The following is a 21426-nucleotide window of genomic DNA, read 5'->3' on the forward strand; positions in this document are numbered from 1 at the left end:
TGATCATGTTTAGCACACAGTGAGCTTTAAACTGTGAGACAAACATTGCTGCCACTCTTCACTCTTTCTCCTAAAAGTGCATTTGAATCCAACGTTTCTGGTGCGCTCTCTCGTTTCGAGAGGAGTTGTGACAGGGGAGGACGAGCGCTTGGACTCTAATCCCACAGCCGAAGGGCCAGCAGGGAAACTCCTGCTGGGCATCTTCAGCACACAGTGAGCTTTGCAACTCTGAAACACACATTGCTGTCACCTCTCACTTTCCTACCTGAAAGTCCAATTGAATCCTACATCTCCTGTGCTTGCTCTTTGTGAGCAGTAGCAGAATATAGCACTTACGTTTGGACTCTGCTGAAACAGCAGAAGACACAGTCCAGAAAGTTCCCACTGGTCATCTTCAGAGCACAGCGATCTTTGCAACTATACAACAGACATTGCTGTCACTCCTCCCTTTCCTGCCTGAAAGACCAACTGAATCCACCATCTCTGTGCCCGCTCTCTGCTGAGCAGCAACAAAGAGAGTAGAGTAGGAATGTTGAGACTGTGCTAAAACAGCAGAAGTGCCTTGCAAAAAAGCTCCTGCTGGTCATGTTTAGCACACAGCGAGCTTTAAACTGTGACACAAACATTGCTGTCACTCCTCACTTTAACTCCTAAAAGTGCATTTGAATCCAACGTTTCTGGTGCGCTCTCTGGTTTCGAGAGGAGTTGTGACAGGGGAGGACGAGCGCTTGGACTCTAATCCCACAGCCGAAGGGCCACCAGGGAAACTCCTGCTGGGCATCTTCAGCACACAGTGAGCTTTGCAACTCTGAAACACACATTGCTGTCACCTCTCACTTTCCTACCTGAAAGTCCAATTGAATCCTACATCTCCTGTGCTTGCTCTTTGTGAGCAGTAGCAGAATATAGCACTTACGTTTGGACTCTGCTGAAACAGCAGAACAGACAGTCCAGAAAGTTCCCACTGGTCATCTTCAGAGCACAGCGATCTTTGCAACTATACAACAGGCATTGCTGTCACTCCTCCCTTTCCTGCCTGAAAGACCAACTGAATCCACCATCTCTGTGCCCGCTCTCTGCTGAGCAGCAACAGAGAGAGTAGAGCAGGAATGTTGAGACTGTGCTAAAACAGCAGAAGTGCCTTGCAAAAAAGCTCCTGCTGATCATGTTTAGCACACAGCGAGCTTTAAACTGTGACACAAACATTGCTGTCACTCCTCACTTTATCTCCTAAAAGTGCATTTGAATCCAACTTTTCTGGTGCGCTCTCTCGTTTCGAGAGGAGTTGTGACAGGGGAGGACGAGCGCTTGGACTCTAATCCCACAGCCGAAGGGCCAGCAGGGAAACTCCTGCTGGGCATCTTCAGCACACAGTGAGCTTTGCAACTCTGAAACACACATTGCTGTCACCTCTCACTTTCCTACCTGAAAGTCCAATTGAATCCTACATCTCCTGTGCTTGCTCATTGTGAGCAGTAGCAGAATATAGCACTTACGTTTGGACTCTGCTGAAACAGCAGAAGAGACAGTCCAGAAAGTTCCCACTGATCATCTTCAGCGCACAGTGAGCTTTGCAACTCTGAAACACACATTGCTGTCACTCCTCACTTCATCTCCTAATAGTCCCTTTGAATCCATGGTCTCTCGCGCCCTCTCTCGTTTGAACAGCAGCAGTGACAGGTGAACACGAGCTCTTGGCCTCCTCTCCCACAGCCGAAGAGCCAGGAGTGAAAGCTCCGGCTGGGCATCTTCAGCAACTAGTCAGCTTTGCAACTGTGACACATATATTGCTGTTGCTCCTCACTTTCCTACCTCAAAGTCCAATTGAATCCAAAATCTCTGGGCCCTTTCTCTGCTGGGCAGCAGCAGAGAGAGTAGAGCAGGAACGTTTTGTCCCTGCTAAAAGAGCAGAAGAGCCAGGACAAAATGTTCCTGCAGATCATCTTCAGCGCACAGCAAGCTTTGCAACTCTGCAACACGCATTGCTGTCACTCCTCCCTTTCCTGCCTGAAAGACCAACTGAATCCACCATCTCTGTGTCCGCTCTCTGCTGAGCAGCAACAGAGAGAGTAGAGCAGGAATGTTTAGACTGGACTAAAACAGCAGAAGCGCCTTGCAAAAAAGCTCCTGCTGATCATGTTTAGCACACAGTGAGCTTTAAACTGTGACACAAACATTGCCGTCACTCTTCACACTTTCTCCTAAAAGTGCATTTGAATCCAACGTTTCTGGTGCGCTCTCTCGTTTCGAGAGGAGTTGTGACAGGGGAGGACGAGCGCTTGGACTCTAATCCCACAGCCGAAGGGCCAGCAGGGAAACTCCTGCTGGGCATCTTCAGCACACAGTGAGCTTTGCAACTCTGAAACACACATTGCTGTCACCTCTCACTTTCCTACCTGAAAGTCCAATTGAATCCTACATCTCCTGTGCTTGCTCTTTGTGAGCAGTAGCAGAATATAGCACTTACGTTTGGACTCTGCTGAAACAGCAGAAGAGACAGTCCAGAAAGTTCCCACTGATCATCTTCAGCGCACAGTGAGCTTTGCAACTCTGAAACACACATTGCTGTCACTCCTCACTTCATCTCCTAATAGTCCCTTTGAATCCATGGTCTCTCGCGCCCTCTCTCGTTTGAACAGCAGCAGTGACAGGCGAACACGAGCTCTTGGCCTCCTCTCCCACAGCCGAAGAGCCAGGAGTGAAAGCTCCGGCTGGGCATCTTCAGCAACTAGTCAGCTTTGCAACTGTGACACATATATTGCTGTTGCTCCTCACTTTCCTACCTCAAAGTCCAATTGAATCCAAAATCTCTGGGCCCTTTCTCTGCTGGGCAGCAGCAGAGAGAGTAGAGCCGGAACGTTTTGTCCCTGCTAAAAGAGCAGAAGAGCCAGGACAAAATGTTCCTGCAGATCATCTTCAGCGCACAGCGAGCTTTGCAACTCTGCAACACGCATTGCTGTCACTCCTCCCTTTCCTGCCTGAAAGACCAACTGAATCCACCATCTCTGTGTCCGCTCTCTGCTGAGCAGCAACAGAGAGAGTAGAGCAGGAATGTTTAGACTGGACTAAAACAGCAGAAGCGCCTTGCAAAAAAGCTCCTGCTGATCATGTTTAGCACACAGTGAGCTTTAAACTGTGACACAAACATTGCCGTCACTCTTCACACTTTCTCCTAAAAGTGCATTTGAATCCAACGTTTCTGGTGCGCTCTCTCGTTTCGAGAGGAGTTGTGACAGGGGAGGACGAGCGCTTGGACTCTAATCCCACAGCCGAAGGGCCAGCAGGGAAACTCCTGCTGGGCATCTTCAGCACACAGTGAGCTTTGCAACTCTGAAACACACATTGCTGTCACCTCTCACTTTCCTACCTGAAAGTCCAATTGAATCCTACATCTCCTGTGCTTGCTCTTTGTGAGCAGTAGCAGAATATAGCACTTACGTTTGGACTCTGCTGAAACAGCAGAAGAGACAGTCCAGAAAGTTCCCACTGATCATCTTCAGCGCACAGTGAGCTTTGCAACTCTGAAACACACATTGCTGTCACTCCTCACTTCATCTCCTAATAGTCCCTTTGAATCCATGGTCTCTCGCGCCCTCTCTCGTTTGAACAGCAGCAGTGACAGGTGAACACGAGCTCTTGGCCTGTGCTCCCACAGCCGAAGAGCCAGGAGTGAAAGCTCCGGCTGGGCATCTTCAGCAACTAGTCAGCTTTGCAACTGTGACACATATATTGCTGTTGCTCCTCACTTTCCTACCTCAAAGTCCAATTGAATCCAAAATCTCTGGGCCCTTTCTCTGCTGGGCAGCAGCAGAGAGAGTAGAGCCGGAACGTTTTGTCCCTGCTAAAAGAGCAGAAGAGCCAGGACAAAATGTTCCTGCAGATCATCTTCAGCGCACAGCGAGCTTTGCAACTCTGCAACACGCATTGCTGTCACTCCTCCCTTTCCTGCCTGAAAGACCAACTGAATCCACCATCTCTGTGCCCGCTCTCTGCTGAGCAGCAACAGAGAGAGTAGAGCAGGAATGTTTAGACTGGACTAAAACAGCAGAAGCGCCTTGCAAAAAAGCTCCTGCTGATCATGTTTAGCACACAGTGAGCTTTAAACTGTGACACAAACATTGCTGCCACTCTTCACACTTTCTCCTAAAAGTGCATTTGAATCCAACGTTTCTGGTGCGCTCTCTCGTTTCGAGAGGAGTTGTGACAGGGGAGGACGAGCGCTTGGACTCTAATCCCACAGCCGAAGGGCCAGCAGGGAAACTCCTGCTGGGCATCTTCAGCACACAGTGAGCTTTGCAACTCTGAAACACACATTGCTGTCACCTCTCACTTTCCTACCTGAAAGTCCAATTGAATCCTACATCTCCTGTGCTTGCTCTTTGTGAGCAGTAGCAGAATATAGCACTTACGTTGGGAGTCTCCTGAAACAGCAGAACAGACAGTCCAGAAAGTTCCCACTGGTCATCTTCAGAGCACAGCGATCTTTGCAACTCTGCAACAGACATTGCCGTCACTCCTCCCTTTCCTGCCTGAAAGACCAACTGAATCCACCATCTCTGTGCCCGCTCTCTGCTGAGCAGCAACAGAGAGAGTAGAGCAGGAATGTTGAGACTGTGCTAAAACAGCAGAAGTGCCTTGCAAAAAAGCTCCTGCTGATCATGTTTAGCACACAGCGAGCTTTAAACTGTGACACAAACATTGCTGTCACTCCTCACTTTATCTCCTAAAAGTGCATTTGAATCCAACGTTTCTGGTGCGCTCTCTCGTTTCGAGAGGAGTTGTGACAGGGGAGGACGAGCGCTTGGACTCTAATCCCACAGCCGAAGGGCCAGCAGGGAAACTCCTGCTGGGCATCTTCAGCACACAGTGAGCTTTGCAACTCTGAAACACACATTGCTGTCACCTCTCACTTTCCTACCTGAAAGTCCAATTGAATCCTACATCTCCTGTGCTTGCTCTTTGTGAGCAGTAGCAGAATATAGCACTTACGTTTGGACTCTGCTGAAACAGCAGAACAGACAGTCCAGAAAGTTCCCACTGGTCATCTTCAGAGCACAGCGATCTTTGCAACTATACAACAGACATTGCTGTCACTCCTCCCTTTCCTGCCTGAAAGACCAACTGAATCCACCATCTCTGTGCCCGCTCTCTGCTGAGCAGCAACAGAGAGAGTAGAGCAGGAATGTTGAGACTGTGCTAAAACAGCAGAAGTGCCTTGCAAAAAAGCTCCTGCTGATCATGTTTAGCACACAGCGAGCTTTAAACTGTGACACAAACATTGCTGTCACTCCTCACTTTATCTCCTAAAAGTGCATTTGAATCCAACGTTTCTGGTGCGCTCTCTCGTTTCGAGAGGAGTTGTGACAGGGGAGGACGAGCGCTTGGACTCTAATCCCACAGCCGAAGGGCCAGCAGGGAAACTCCTGCTGGGCATCTTCAGCACACAGTGAGCTTTGCAACTCTGAAACACACATTGCTGTCACCTCTCACTTTCCTACCTGAAAGTCCAATTGAATCCTACATCTCCTGTGCTTGCTCTTTGTGAGCAGTAGCAGAATATAGCACTTACGTTTGGACTCTGCTGAAACAGCAGAAGAGACAGTCCAGAAAGTTCCCACTGATCATCTTCAGCGCACAGTGAGCTTTGCAACTCTGAAACACACATTGCTGTCACTCCTCACTTCATCTCCTAATAGTCCCTTTGAATCCATGGTCTCTCGCGCCCTCTCTCGTTTGAACAGCAGCAGTGACAGGTGAACACGAGCTCTTGGCCTCCTCTCCCACAGCCGAAGAGCCAGGAGTGAAAGCTCCGGCTGGGCATCTTCAGCAACTAGTCAGCTTTGCAACTGTGACACATATATTGCTGTTGCTCCTCACTTTCCTACCTCAAAGTCCAATTGAATCCAAAATCTCTGGGCCCTTTCTCTGCTGGGCAGCAGCAGAGAGAGTAGAGCCGGAACGTTTTGTCCCTGCTAAAAGAGCAGAAGAGCCAGGACAAAATGTTCCTGCAGATCATCTTCAGCGCACAGCGAGCTTTGCAACTCTGCAACACGCATTGCTGTCACTCCTCCCTTTCCTGCCTGAAAGACCAACTGAATCCACCATCTCTGTGCCCGCTCTCTGCTGAGCAGCAACAGAGAGAGTAGAGCAGGAATGTTTAGACTGGACTAAAACAGCAGAAGCGCCTTGCAAAAAAGCTCCAACTGATCATGTTTAGCACACAGCGAGCTTTAAACTGTGACACAAACATTGCTGTCACTCTTCACTCTTTCTCCTAAAAGTGCATTTGAATCCAACGTTTCTGGTGCGCTCTCTCGTTTCGAGAGGAGTTGTGACAGGGGAGGACGAGCGCTTGGACTCTAATCCCACAGCCGAAGGGCCAGCAGGGAAACTCCTGCTGGGCATCTTCAGCACACAGTGAGCTTTGCAACTCTGAAACACACATTGCTGTCACCTCTCACTTTCCTACCTGAAAGTCCAATTGAATCCTACATCTCCTGTGCTTGCTCTTTGTGAGCAGTAGCAGAATATAGCACTTACGTTTGGACTCTGCTGAAACAGCAGAACAGACAGTCCAGAAAGTTCCCACTGGTCATCTTCAGAGCACAGCGATCTTTGCAACTATACAACAGACATTGCTGTCACTCCTCCCTTTCCTGCCTGAAAGACCAACTGAATCCACCATCTCTGTGCCCGCTCTCTGCTGAGCAGCAACAGAGAGAGTAGAGCAGGAATGTTGAGACTGTGCTAAAACAGCAGAAGTGCCTTGCAAAAAAGCTCCTGCTGATCATGTTTAGCACACAGCGAGCTTTAAACTGTGACACAAACATTGCTGTCACTCCTCACTTTAACTCCTAAAAGTGCATTTGAATCCAACGTTTCTGGTGCGCTCTCTCGTTTCGAGAGGAGTTGTGACAGGGGAGGACGAGCGCTTGGACTCTAATCCCACAGCCGAAGGGCCAGCAGGGAAACTCCTGCTGGGCATCTTCAGCACACAGTGAGCTTTGCAACTCTGAAACACACATTGCTGTCACTCCTCCCTTTCCTGCCTGAAAGACCAATTGATTCCAACATCTCTGTGCCCGCTCTCTGCTGAGCAGCAACAGAAAGAGAGGAGCAGGAATGTTTAGACCGGGCTAAAACAGCAGAAGTGCCTTGCAAAAAAGCTCCTGCTGATCATGTTTAGCACACAGTGAGCTTTAAACTGTGACACAAACATTGCTGCCACTCTTCACTCTTTCTCCTAAAAGTGCATTTGAATCCAACGTTTCTGGTGCGCTCTCTCGTTTCGAGAGGAGTTGTGACAGGGGAGGACGAGCGCTTGGACTCTAATCCCACAGCCGAAGGGCCAGCAGGGAAACTCCTGCTGGGCATCTTCAGCACACAGTGAGCTTTGCAACTCTGAAACACACATTGCTGTCACCTCTCACTTTCCTACCTGAAAGTCCAATTGAATCCTACATCTCCTGTGCTTGCTCTTTGTGAGCAGTAGCAGAATATAGCACTTACGTTTGGACTCTGCTGAAACAGCAGAAGAGACAGTCCAGAAAGTTCCCACTGATCATCTTCAGCGCACAGTGAGCTTTGCAACTCTGAAACACACATTGCTGTCACTCCTCACTTCATCTCCTAATAGTCCCTTTGAATCCATGGTCTCTCGCGCCCTCTCTCGTTTGAACAGCAGCAGTGACAGGTGAACACGAGCTCTTGGCCTGTGCTCCCACAGCCGAAGAGCCAGGAGTGAAAGCTCCGGCTGGGCATCTTCAGCAACTAGTCAGCTTTGCAACTGTGACACATATATTGCTGTTGCTCCTCACTTTCCTACCTCAAAGTCCAATTGAATCCAAAATCTCTGGGCCCTTTCTCTGCTGGGCAGCAGCAGAGAGAGTAGAGCAGGAACGTTTTGTCCCTGCTAAAAGAGCAGAAGAGCCAGGACAAAATGTTCCTGCAGATCATCTTCAGCGCACAGCGAGCTTTGCAACTCTGCAACACGCATTGCTGTCACTCCTCCCTTTCCTGCCTGAAAGACCAACTGAATCCACCATCTCTGTGTCCGCTCTCTGCTGAGCAGCAACAGAGAGAGTAGAGCAGGAATGTTTAGACTGGACTAAAACAGCAGAAGCGCCTTGCAAAAAAGCTCCTGCTGATCATGTTTAGCACACAGTGAGCTTTAAACTGTGACACAAACATTGCCGTCACTCTTCACACTTTCTCCTAAAAGTGCATTTGAATCCAACGTTTCTGGTGCGCTCTCTCGTTTCGAGAGGAGTTGTGACAGGGGAGGACGAGCGCTTGGACTCTAATCCCACAGCCGAAGGGCCAGCAGGGAAACTCCTGCTGGGCATCTTCAGCGCACAGTGAGCTTTTTAACTCTGAAACACACATTGCTGTCACCTCTCACTTTCCTACCTGAAAGTCCAATTGAATCCTACATCTCCTGTGCTTGCTCTTTGTGAGCAGTAGCAGAATATAGCACTTACGTTTGGACTCTGCTGAAACAGCAGAAGAGACAGTCCAGAAAGTTCCCACTGGTCATCTTCAGAGCACAGCGATCTTTGCAACTCTGCAACAGACATTGCCGTCACTCCTCCCTTTCCTGCCTGAAAGACAACTGAATCCACCATCTCTGTGCCCGCTCTCTGCTGAGCAGCAACAGAGAGAGTAGAGCAGGAATGTTGAGACTGGACTAAAACAGCAGAAGCGCCTTGCAAAAAAGCTCCTGCTGATCATGTTTAGCACACAGTGAGCTTTAAACTGTGAGACAAACATTGCTGCCACTCTTCACTCTTTCTCCTAAAAGTGCATTTGAATCCAACGTTTCTGGTGCGCTCTCTCGTTTCGAGAGGAGTTGTGACAGGGGAGGACGAGCGCTTGGACTCTAATCCCACAGCCGAAGGGCCACCAGGGAAACTCCTGCTGGGCATCTTCAGCACACAGTGAGCTTTGCAACTCTGAAACACACATTGCTGTCACCTCTCACTTTCCTACCTGAAAGTCCAATTGAATCCTACATCTCCTGTGCTTGCTCTTTGTGAGCAGTAGCAGAATATAGCACTTACGTTTGGACTCTGCTGAAACAGCAGAACAGACAGTCCAGAAAGTTCCCACTGGTCATCTTCAGAGCACAGCGATCTTTGCAACTATACAACAGACATTGCTGTCACTCCTCCCTTTCCTGCCTGAAAGACCAACTGAATCCACCATCTCTGTGCCCGCTCTCTGCTGAGCAGCAACAGAGAGAGTAGAGCAGGAATGTTGAGACTGTGCTAAAACAGCAGAAGTGCCTTGCAAAAAAGCTCCTGCTGATCATGTTTAGCACACAGCGAGCTTTAAACTGTGACACAAACATTGCTGTCACTCCTCACTTTATCTCCTAAAAGTGCATTTGAATCCAACTTTTCTGGTGCGCTCTCTCGTTTCGAGAGGAGTTGTGACAGGGGAGGACGAGCGCTTGGACTCTAATCCCACAGCCGAAGGGCCAGCAGGGAAACTCCTGCTGGGCATCTTCAGCACACAGTGAGCTTTGCAACTCTGAAACACACATTGCTGTCACCTCTCACTTTCCTACCTGAAAGTCCAATTGAATCCTACATCTCCTGTGCTTGCTCTTTGTGAGCAGTAGCAGAATATAGCACTTACGTTTGGACTCTGCTGAAACAGCAGAAGAGACAGTCCAGAAAGTTCCCACTGATCATCTTCAGCGCACAGTGAGCTTTGCAACTCTGAAACACACATTGCTGTCACTCTTCACTTCATCTCCTAATAGTCCCTTTGAATCCATGGTCTCTCGCGCCCTCTCTCGTTTGAACAGCAGCAGTGACAGGTGAACACGAGCTCTTGGCCTGTGCTCCCACAGCCGAAGAGCCAGGAGTGAAAGCTCCGGCTGGGCATCTTCAGCAACTAGTCAGCTTTGCAACTGTGACACATATATTGCTGTTGCTCCTCACTTTCCTACCTCAAAGTCCAATTGAATCCAAAATCTCTGGGCCCTTTCTCTGCTGGGCAGCAGCAGAGAGAGTAGAGCAGGAACGTTTTGTCCCTGCTAAAAGAGCAGAAGAGCCAGGACAAAATGTTCCTGCAGATCATCTTCAGCGCACAGCAAGCTTTGCAACTCTGCAACAGACATTGCTGTCACTCCTCCCTTTCCTGCCTGAAAGACCAACTGAATCCACCATCTCTGTGTCCGCTCTCTGCTGAGCAGCAACAGAGAGAGTAGAGCAGGAATGTTTAGACTGGACTAAAACAGCAGAAGCGCCTTGCAAAAAAGCTCCTGCTGATCATGTTTAGCACACAGTGAGCTTTAAACTGTGACACAAACATTGCCGTCACTCTTCACTCTTTCTCCTAAAAGTGCATTTGAATCCAACGTTTCTGGTGCGCTCTCTCGTTTCGAGAGGAGTTGTGACAGGGGAGGACGAGCGCTTGGACTCTAATCCCACAGCCGAAGGGCCAGCAGGGAAACTCCTGCTGGGCATCTTCAGCACACAGTGAGCTTTGCAACTCTGAAACACACATTGCTGTCACCTCTCACTTTCCTACCTGAAAGTCCAATTGAATCCTACATCTCCTGTGCTTGCTCTTTGTGAGCAGTAGCAGAATATAGCACTTACGTTTGGACTCTGCTGAAACAGCAGAAGAGACAGTCCAGAAAGTTCCCACTGATCATCTTCAGCGCACAGTGAGCTTTGCAACTCTGAAACACACATTGCTGTCACTCCTCACTTCATCTCCTAATAGTCCCTTTGAATCCATGGTCTCTCGCGCCCTCTCTCGTTTGAACAGCAGCAGTGACAGGTGAACACGAGCTCTTGGCCTCCTCTCCCACAGCCGAAGAGCCAGGAGTGAAAGCTCCGGCTGGGCATCTTCAGCAACTAGTCAGCTTTGCAACTGTGACACATATATTGCTGTTGCTCCTCACTTTCCTACCTCAAAGTCCAATTGAATCCAAAATCTCTGGGCCCTTTCTCTGCTGGGCAGCAGCAGAGAGAGTAGAGCAGGAACGTTTTGTCCCTGCTAAAAGAGCAGAAGAGCCAGGACAAAATGTTCCTGCAGATCATCTTCAGCGCACAGCAAGCTTTGCAACTCTGCAACACGCATTGCTGTCACTCCTCCCTTTCCTGCCTGAAAGACCAACTGAATCCACCATCTCTGTGTCCGCTCTCTGCTGAGCAGCAACAGAGAGAGTAGAGCAGGAATGTTTAGACTGGACTAAAACAGCAGAAGCGCCTTGCAAAAAAGCTCCTGCTGATCATGTTTAGCACACAGTGAGCTTTAAACTGTGACACAAACATTGCCGTCACTCTTCACACTTTCTCCTAAAAGTGCATTTGAATCCAACGTTTCTGGTGCGCTCTCTCGTTTCGAGAGGAGTTGTGACAGGGGAGGACGAGCGCTTGGACTCTAATCCCACAGCCGAAGGGCCACCAGGGAAACTCCTGCTGGGCATCTTCAGCACACAGTGAGCTTTGCAACTCTGCAACACACATTGCTGTCACCTCTCACTTTCCTACCTGAAAGTCCAATTGAATCCTACATCTCCTGTGCTTGCTCTTTGTGAGCAGTAGCAGAATATAGCACTTACGTTTGGACTCTGCTGAAACAGCAGAAGAGACAGTCCAGAAAGTTCCCACTGATCATCTTCAGCGCACAGTGAGCTTTGCAACTCTGAAACACACATTGCTGTCACTCCTCACTTCATCTCCTAATAGTCCCTTTGAATCCATGGTCTCTCGCGCCCTCTCTCGTTTGAACAGCAGCAGTGACAGGTGAACACGAGCTCTTGGCCTCCTCTCCCACAGCCGAAGAGCCAGGAGTGAAAGCTCCGGCTGGGCATCTTCAGCAACTAGTCAGCTTTGCAACTGTGACACATATATTGCTGTTGCTCCTCACTTTCCTACCTCAAAGTCCAATTGAATCCAAAATCTCTGGGCCCTTTCTCTGCTGGGCAGCAGCAGAGAGAGTAGAGCAGGAACGTTTTGTCCCTGCTAAAAGAGCAGAAGAGCCAGGACAAAATGTTCCTGCAGATCATCTTCAGCGCACAGCAAGCTTTGCAACTCTGCAACACGCATTGCTGTCACTCCTCCCTTTCCTGCCTGAAAGACCAACTGAATCCACCATCTCTGTGTCCGCTCTCTGCTGAGCAGCAACAGAGAGAGTAGAGCAGGAATGTTTAGACTGGACTAAAACAGCAGAAGCGCCTTGCAAAAAAGCTCCTGCTGATCATGTTTAGCACACAGCGAGCTTTAAACTGTGACACAAACATTGCCGTCACTCTTCACACTTTCTCCTAAAAGTGCATTTGAATCCAACGTTTCTGGTGCGCTCTCTCGTTTCGAGAGGAGTTGTGACAGGGGAGGACGAGCGCTTGGACTCTAATCCCACAGCCGAAGGGCCACCAGGGAAACTCCTGCTGGGCATCTTCAGCACACAGTGAGCTTTGCAACTCTGAAACACACATTGCTGTCACCTCTCACTTTCCTACCTGAAAGTCCAATTGAATCCTACATCTCCTGTGCTTGCTCTTTGTGAGCAGTAGCAGAATATAGCACTTACGTTTGGACTCTGCTGAAACAGCAGAAGAGACAGTCCAGAAAGTTCCCACTGATCATCTTCAGCGCACAGTGAGCTTTGCAACTCTGAAACACACATTGCTGTCACTCCTCACTTCATCTCCTAATAGTCCCTTTGAATCCATGGTCTCTCGCGCCCTCTCTCGTTTGAACAGCAGCAGTGACAGGTGAACACGAGCTCTTGGCCTCCTCTCCCACAGCCGAAGAGCCAGGAGTGAAAGCTCCGGCTGGGCATCTTCAGCAACTAGTCAGCTTTGCAACTGTGACACATATATTGCTGTTGCTCCTCACTTTCCTACCTCAAAGTCCAATTGAATCCAAAATCTCTGGGCCCTTTCTCTGCTGGGCAGCAGCAGAGAGAGTAGAGCCGGAACGTTTTGTCCCTGCTAAAAGAGCAGAAGAGCCAGGACAAAATGTTCCTGCAGATCATCTTCAGCGCACAGCGAGCTTTGCAACTCTGCAACACGCATTGCTGTCACTCCTCCCTTTCCTGCCTGAAAGACCAACTGAATCCACCATCTCTGTGTCCGCTCTCTGCTGAGCAGCAACAGAGAGAGTAGAGCAGGAATGTTTAGACTGGACTAAAACAGCAGAAGCGCCTTGCAAAAAAGCTCCTGCTGATCATGTTTAGCACACAGTGAGCTTTAAACTGTGACACAAACATTGCCGTCACTCTTCACACTTTCTCCTAAAAGTGCATTTGAATCCAACGTTTCTGGTGCGCTCTCTCGTTTCGAGAGGAGTTGTGACAGGGGAGGACGAGCGCTTGGACTCTAATCCCACAGCCGAAGGGCCACCAGGGAAACTCCTGCTGGGCATCTTCAGCACACAGTGAGCTTTGCAACTCTGAAACACACATTGCTGTCACCTCTCACTTTCCTACCTGAAAGTCCAATTGAATCCTACATCTCCTGTGCTTGCTCTTTGTGAGCAGTAGCAGAATATAGCACTTACGTTTGGACTCTGCTGAAACAGCAGAAGAGACAGTCCAGAAAGTTCCCACTGATCATCTTCAGCGCACAGTGAGCTTTGCAACTCTGAAACACACATTGCTGTCACTCCTCACTTCATCTCCTAATAGTCCCTTTGAATCCATGGTCTCTCGCGCCCTCTCTCGTTTGAACAGCAGCAGTGACAGGTGAACACGAGCTCTTGGCCTCCTCTCCCACAGCCGAAGAGCCAGGAGTGAAAGCTCCGGCTGGGCATCTTCAGCAACTAGTCAGCTTTGCAACTGTGACACATATATTGCTGTTGCTCCTCACTTTCCTACCTCAAAGTCCAATTGAATCCAAAATCTCTGGGCCCTTTCTCTGCTGGGCAGCAGCAGAGAGAGTAGAGCAGGAACGTTTTGTCCCTGCTAAAAGAGCAGAAGAGCCAGGACAAAATGTTCCTGCAGATCATCTTCAGCGCACAGCGAGCTTTGCAACTCTGCAACACGCATTGCTGTCACTCCTCCCTTTCCTGCCTGAAAGACCAACTGAATCCACCATCTCTGTGCCCGCTCTCTGCTGAGCAGCAACAGAGAGAGTAGAGCAGGAATGTTTAGACTGGACTAAAACAGCAGAAGCGCCTTGCAAAAAAGCTCCTGCTGATCATGTTTAGCACACAGTGAGCTTTAAACTGTGACACAAACATTGCCGTCACTCTTCACACTTTCTCCTAAAAGTGCATTTGAATCCAACGTTTCTGGTGCGCTCTCTCGTTTCGAGAGGAGTTGTGACAGGGGAGGACGAGCGCTTGGACTCTAATCCCACAGCCGAAGGGCCAGCAGGGAAACTCCTGCTGGGCATCTTCAGCACACAGTGAGCTTTGCAACTCTGAAACACACATTGCTGTCACCTCTCACTTTCCTACCTGAAAGTCCAATTGAATCCTACATCTCCTGTGCTTGCTCTTTGTGAGCAGTAGCAGAATATAGCACTTACGTTTGGACTCTGCTGAAACAGCAGAAGAGACAGTCCAGAAAGTTCCCACTGATCATCTTCAGCGCACAGTGAGCTTTGCAACTCTGAAACACACATTGCTGTCACTCCTCACTTCATCTCCTAATAGTCCCTTTGAATCCATGGTCTCTCGCGCCCTCTCTCGTTTGAACAGCAGCAGTGACAGGTGAACACGAGCTCTTGGCCTCCTCTCCCACAGCCGAAGAGCCAGGAGTGAAAGCTCCGGCTGGGCATCTTCAGCAACTAGTCAGCTTTGCAACTGTGACACATATATTGCTGTTGCTCCTCACTTTCCTACCTCAAAGTCCAATTGAATCCAAAATCTCTGGGCCCTTTCTCTGCTGGGCAGCAGCAGAGAGAGTAGAGCAGGAACGTTTTGTCCCTGCTAAAAGAGCAGAAGAGCCAGGACAAAATGTTCCTGCAGATCATCTTCAGCGCACAGCAAGCTTTGCAACTCTGCAACACGCATTGCTGTCACTCCTCCCTTTCCTGCCTGAAAGACCAACTGAATCCACCATCTCTGTGTCCGCTCTCTGCTGAGCAGCAACAGAGAGAGTAGAGCAGGAATGTTTAGACTGGACTAAAACAGCAGAAGCGCCTTGCAAAAAAGCTCCTGCTGATCATGTTTAGCACACAGTGAGCTTTAAACTGTGACACAAACATTGCCGTCACTCTTCACACTTTCTCCTAAAAGTGCATTTGAATCCAACGTTTCTGGTGCGCTCTCTAGTTTCGAGAGGAGTTGTGACAGGGGAGGACGAGCGCTTGGACTCTAATCCCACAGCCGAAGGGCCACCAGGGAAACTCCTGCTGGGCATCTTCAGCACACAGTGAGCTTTGCAACTCTGCAACACACATTGCTGTCACCTCTCACTTTCCTACCTGAAAGTCCAATTGAATCCTACATCTCCTGTGCTTGCTCTTTGTGAGCAGTAGCAGAATATAGCACTTACGTTTGGACTCTGCTGAAACAGCAGAAGAGACAGTCCAGAAAGTTCCCACTGATCATCTTCAGCGCACAGTGAGCTTTGCAACTCTGAAACACACATTGCTGTCACTCCTCACTTCATCTCCTAATAGTCCCTTTGAATCCATGGTCTCTCGCGCCCTCTCTCGTTTGAACAGCAGCAGTGACAGGTGAACACGAGCTCTTGGCCTCCTCTCCCACAGCCGAAGAGCCAGGAGTGAAAGCTCCGGCTGGGCATCTTCAGCAACTAGTCAGCTTTGCAACTGTGACACATATATTGCTGTTGCTCCTCACTTTCCTACCTCAAAGTCCAATTGAATCCAAAATCTCTGGGCCCTTTCTCTGCTGGGCAGCAGCAGAGAGAGTAGAGCAGGAACGTTTTGTCCCTGCTAAAAGAACAGAAGAGCCAGGACAAAATGTTCCTGCAGATCATCTTCAGCGCACAGCAAGCTTTGCAACTCTGCAACACGCATTGCTGTCACTCCTCCCTTTCCTGCCTGAAAGACCAACTGAATCCACCATCTCTGTGTCCGCTCTCTGCTGAGCAGCAACAGAGAGAGTAGAGCAGGAATGTTTAGACTGGACTAAAACAGCAGAAGCGCCTTGCAAAAAAGCTCCTGCTGATCATGTTTAGCACACAGCGAGCTTTAAACTGTGACACAAACATTGCCGTCACTCTTCACACTTTCTCCTAAAAGTGCATTTGAATCCAACGTTTCTGGTGCGCTCTCTCGTTTCGAGAGGAGTTGTGACAGGGGAGGACGAGCGCTTGGACTCTAATCCCACAGCCGAAGGGCCACCAGGGAAACTCCTGCTGGGCATCTTCAGCACACAGTGAGCTTTGCAACTCTGAAACACACATTGCTGTCACCTCTCACTTTCCTACCTGAAAGTCCAATTGAATCCTACATCTCCTGTGCTTGCTCTTTGTGAGCAGTAGCAGAATATAGCACTTACGTTTGGACTCTGCTGAAACAGCAGAAGAGACAGTCCAGAAAGTTCCCACTGATCATCTTCAGCGCACAGTGAGCTTTGCAACTCTGAAACACACATTGCTGTCACTCCTCACTTCATCTCCTAATAGTCCCTTTGAATCCATGGTCTCTCGCGCCCTCTCTCGTTTGAACAGCAGCAGTGACAGGTGAACACGAGCTCTTGGCCTCCTCTCCCACAGCCGAAGAGCCAGGAGTGAAAGCTCCGGCTGGGCATCTTCAGCAACTAGTCAGCTTTGCAACTGTGACACATATATTGCTGTTGCTCCTCACTTTCCTACCTCAAAGTCCAATTGAATCCAAAATCTCTGGGCCCTTTCTCTGCTGGGCAGCAGCAGAGAGAGTAGAGCCGGAACGTTTTGTCCCTGCTAAAAGAGCAGAAGAGCCAGGACAAAATGTTCCTGCAGATCATCTTCAGCGCACAGCGAGCTTTGCAACTCTGCAACACGCATTGCTGTCACTCCTCCCTTTCCTGCCTGAAAGACCAACTGAATCCACCATCTCTGTGTCCGCTCTCTGCTGAGCAGCAACAGAGAGAGTAGAGCAGGAATGTTTAGACTGGACTAAAACAGCAGAAGCGCCTTGCAAAAAAGCTCCTGCTGATCATGTTTAGCACACAGTGAGCTTTAAACTGTGACACAAACATTGCCGTCACTCTTCACACTTTCTCCTAAAAGTGCATTTGAATCCAACGTTTCTGGTGCGCTCTCTCGTTTCGAGAGGAGTTGTGACAGGGGAGGACGAGCGCTTGGACTCTAATCCCACAGCCGAAGGGCCACCAGGGAAACTCCTGCTGGGCATCTTCAGCACACAGTGAGCTTTGCAACTCTGAAACACACATTGCTGTCACCTCTCACTTTCCTACCTGAAAGTCCAATTGAATCCTACATCTCCTGTGCTTGCTCTTTGTGAGCAGTAGCAGAATATAGCACTTACGTTTGGACTCTGCTGAAACAGCAGAAGAGACAGTCCAGAAAGTTCCCACTGATCATCTTCAGCGCACAGTGAGCTTTGCAACTCTGAAACACACATTGCTGTCACTCCTCACTTCATCTCCTAATAGTCCCTTTGAATCCATGGTCTCTCGCGCCCTCTCTCGTTTGAACAGCAGCAGTGACAGGTGAACACGAGCTCTTGGCCTCCTCTCCCACAGCCGAAGAGCCAGGAGTGAAAGCTCCGGCTGGGCATCTTCAGCAACTAGTCAGCTTTGCAACTGTGACACATATATTGCTGTTGCTCCTCACTTTCCTACCTCAAAGTCCAATTGAATCCAAAATCTCTGGGCCCTTTCTCTGCTGGGCAGCAGCAGAGAGAGTAGAGCAGGAACGTTTTGTCCCTGCTAAAAGAGCAGAAGAGCCAGGACAAAATGTTCCTGCAGATCATCTTCAGCGCACAGCGAGCTTTGCAACTCTGCAACACGCATTGCTGTCACTCCTCCCTTTCCTGCCTGAAAGACCAACTGAATCCACCATCTCTGTGCCCGCTCTCTGCTGAGCAGCAACAGAGAGAGTAGAGCAGGAATGTTTAGACTGGACTAAAACAGCAGAAGCGCCTTGCAAAAAAGCTCCAACTGATCATGTTTAGCACACAGCGAGCTTTAAACTGTGACACAAACATTGCTGTCACTCTTCACTCTTTCTCCTAAAAGTGCATTTGAATCCAACGTTTCTGGTGCGCTCTCTCGTTTCGAGAGGAGTTGTGACAGGGGAGGACGAGCGCTTGGACTCTAATCCCACAGCCGAAGGGCCAGCAGGGAAACTCCTGCTGGGCATCTTCAGCACACAGTGAGCTTTGCAACTCTGAAACACACATTGCTGTCACCTCTCACTTTCCTACCTGAAAGTCCAATTGAATCCTACATCTCCTGTGCTTGCTCTTTGTGAGCAGTAGCAGAATATAGCACTTACGTTTGGACTCTGCTGAAACAGCAGAAGAGACAGTCCAGAAAGTTCCCACTGATCATCTTCAGCGCACAGTGAGCTTTGCAACTCTGAAACACACATTGCTGTCACTCCTCACTTCATCTCCTAATAGTCCCTTTGAATCCATGGTCTCTCGCGCCCTCTCTCGTTTGAACAGCAGCAGTGACAGGTGAACACGAGCTCTTGGCCTCCTCTCCCACAGCCGAAGAGCCAGGAGTGAAAGCTCCGGCTGGGCATCTTCAGCAACTAGTCAGCTTTGCAACTGTGACACATATATTGCTGTTGCTCCTCACTTTCCTACCTCAAAGTCCAATTGAATCCAAAATCTCTGGGCCCTTTCTCTGCTGGGCAGCAGCAGAGAGAGTAGAGCAGGAACGTTTTGTCCCTGCTAAAAGAGCAGAAGAGCCAGGACAAAATGTTCCTGCAGATCATCTTCAGCGCACAGCGAGCTTTGCAACTCTGCAACACGCATTGCTGTCACTCCTCCCTTTCCTGCCTGAAAGACCAACTGAATCCACCATCTCTGTGCCCGCTCTCTGCTGAGCAGCAACAGAGAGAGTAGAGCAGGAATGTTTAGACTGGACTAAAACAGCAGAAGCGCCTTGCAAAAAAGCTCCAACTGATCATGTTTAGCACACAGCGAGCTTTAAACTGTGACACAAACATTGCTGTCACTCTTCACTCTTTCTCCTAAAAGTGCATTTGAATCCAACGTTTCTGGTGCGCTCTCTCGTTTCGAGAGGAGTTGTGACAGGGGAGGACGAGCGCTTGGACTCTAATCCCACAGCCGAAGGGCCAGCAGGGAAACTCCTGCTGGGCATCTTCAGCACACAGTGAGCTTTGCAACTCTGAAACACACATTGCTGTCACCTCTCACTTTCCTACCTGAAAGTCCAATTGAATCCTACATCTCCTGTGCTTGCTCTTTGTGAGCAGTAGCAGAATATAGCACTTACGTTTGGACTCTGCTGAAACAGCAGAACAGACAGTCCAGAAAGTTCCCACTGGTCATCTTCAGAGCACAGCGATCTTTGCAACTATACAACAGACATTGCTGTCACTCCTCCCTTTCCTGCCTGAAAGACCAACTGAATCCACCATCTCTGTGCCCGCTCTCTGCTGAGCAGCAACAGAGAGAGTAGAGCAGGAATGTTGAGACTGTGCTAAAACAGCAGAAGTGCCTTGCAAAAAAGCTCCTGCTGATCATGTTTAGCACACAGCGAGCTTTAAACTGTGACACAAACATTGCTGTCACTCCTCACTTTAACTCCTAAAAGTGCATTTGAATCCAACGTTTCTGGTGCGCTCTCTGGTTTCGAGAGGAGTTGTGACAGGGGAGGACGAGCGCTTGGACTCTAATCCCACAGCCGAAGGGCCAGCAGGGAAACTCCTGCTGGGCATCTTCAGCACACAGTGAGCTTTGCAACTCTGAAACACACATTGCTGTCACTCCTCCCTTTCCTGCCTGAAAGACCAATTGATTCCAACATCTCTGTGCCCGCTCTCTGCTGAGCAGCAACAGAAAGAGAGGAGCAGGAATGTTTAGACCGGGCTAAAACAGCAGAAGTGCCTTGCAAAAAAGCTCCTGCTGATCATGTTTAGCACACAGTGAGCTTTAAACTGTGACACAAACATTGCTGCCACTCTTCACTCTTTCTCCTAAAAGTGCATTTGAATCCAACGTTTCTGGTGCGCTCTCTCGTTTCGAGAGGAGTTGTGACAGGGGAGGACGAGCGCTTGGACTCTAATCCCACAGCCGAAGGGCCAGCAGGGAAACTCCTGCTGGGCATCTTCAGCACACAGTGAGCTTTGCAACTCTGAAACACACATTGCTGTCACCTCTCACTTTCCTACCTGAAAGTCCAATTGAATCCTACATCTCCTGTGCTTGCTCTTTGTGAGCAGTAGCAGAATATAGCACTTACGTTTGGACTCTGCTGAAACAGCAGAAGAGACAGTCCAGAAAGTTCCCACTGATCATCTTCAGCGCACAGTGAGCTTTGCAACTCTGAAACACACATTGCTGTCACTCCTCACTTCATCTCCTAATAGTCCCTTTGAATCCATGGTCTCTCGCGCCCTCTCTCGTTTGAACAGCAGCAGTGACAGGTGAACACGAGCTCTTGGCCTGTGCTCCCACAGCCGAAGAGCCAGGAGTGAAAGCTCCGGCTGGGCATCTTCAGCAACTAGTCAGCTTTGCAACTGTGACACATATATTGCTGTTGCTCCTCACTTTCCTACCTCAAAGTCCAATTGAATCCAAAATCTCTGGGCCCTTTCTCTGCTGGGCAGCAGCAGAGAGAGTAGAGCAGGAACGTTTTGTCCCTGCTAAAAGAGCAGAAGAGCCAGGACAAAATGTTCCTGCAGATCATCTTCAGCGCACAGCGAGCTTTGCAACTCTGCAACACGCATTGCTGTCACTCCTCCCTTTCCTGCCTGAAAGACCAACTGAATCCACCATCTCTGTGTCCGCTCTCTGCTGAGCAGCAACAGAGAGAGTAGAGCAGGAATGTTTAGACTGGACTAAAACAGCAGAAGCGCCTTGCAAAAAAGCTCCTGCTGATCATGTTTAGCACACAGTGAGCTTTAAACTGTGACACAAACATTGCCGTCACTCTTCACACTTTCTCCTAAAAGTGCATTTGAATCCAACGTTTCTGGTGCGCTCTCTCGTTTCGAGAGGAGTTGTGACAGGGGAGGACGAGCGCTTGGACTCTAATCCCACAGCCGAAGGGCCAGCAGGGAAACTCCTGCTGGGCATCTTCAGCGCACAGTGAGCTTTTTAACTCTGAAACACACATTGCTGTCACCTCTCACTTTCCTACCTGAAAGTCCAATTGAATCCTACATCTCCTGTGCTTGCTCTTTGTGAGCAGTAGCAGAATATAGCACTTACGTTTGGACTCTGCTGAAACAGCAGAAGAGACAGTCCAGAAAGTTCCCACTGGTCATCTTCAGAGCACAGCGATCTTTGCAACTCTGCAACAGACATTGCCGTCACTCCTCCCTTTCCTGCCTGAAAGACAACTGAAT

Source organism: Lathamus discolor, chromosome Z (assembly GCF_037157495.1).
Source record: "Lathamus discolor isolate bLatDis1 chromosome Z, bLatDis1.hap1, whole genome shotgun sequence".
Taxonomy (NCBI): domain Eukaryota; kingdom Metazoa; phylum Chordata; class Aves; order Psittaciformes; family Psittacidae; genus Lathamus; species Lathamus discolor.